Below are 735 nucleotides of genomic sequence, written 5' to 3' on the forward strand. Positions count from 1 at the left end.
TTTTTTTCAACAGGGATGTGAAATCTGCGTGAAGAAATCTTTCGCCCTCATGCAAAATTCCTGACCGCATTGATTTCAATTAAAATGACTGGATTTCACCTGCAAAAATTCACTGAACAAAGAAAAATCAGAGCACACATTTGTTGTTTACCCATGCAAACCCCGCCAATATAATATCAGTGCATTGCTGTGCGATTGTTAAGGTGTTCTGAATGGTGTTTAGCATGGTGCTATGAGATTGGTAAGGCTTTGCTAGGTGTCCATGAATAAACTGTGCACTAAACTCAACACTTAAGGGTATTGAAATCCTGTTGTTTTGTTTGTTCCCTTCCAACCCTGCTGCATTGTCAGTAGTTGCTTTACTAGCGTTAGCATCGCTGTCGTCTGCGTAATTTAAGTACCGATCAGTCACAATGGTGTTACACATGGCACTGCAATCTGTTGACGCGGATCAACATGATTGTCTCTGAGTTTTACGTAAATTGCACCAATACTTGGTTTTAGAGAGCGGTCTAACCTGTTAAAACGTACCATTGTTTACGCGCCTTGGCAGGCTTTCTGTCTCCTGGCTTCAGAGCTTTTCAGAGGTACTGATTCTCTCGTTGTCTCCGCTGGTAAAGCACGATAATAAGTGTGTTTGACTTACAATTTTTGCTCTTCGTGACACCAAACAACACGTTTCTAGCATAATAGGTGCATCCCAAATCGCGTACTTATGCACTATTCTATGACGTT

The sequence above is a fragment of the Sinocyclocheilus grahami genome, unplaced genomic scaffold (assembly GCF_001515645.1).
Source record: "Sinocyclocheilus grahami isolate Dianchi unplaced genomic scaffold, SAMN03320097.WGS_v1.1 scaffold828.1, whole genome shotgun sequence".
Taxonomy (NCBI): domain Eukaryota; kingdom Metazoa; phylum Chordata; class Actinopteri; order Cypriniformes; family Cyprinidae; genus Sinocyclocheilus; species Sinocyclocheilus grahami.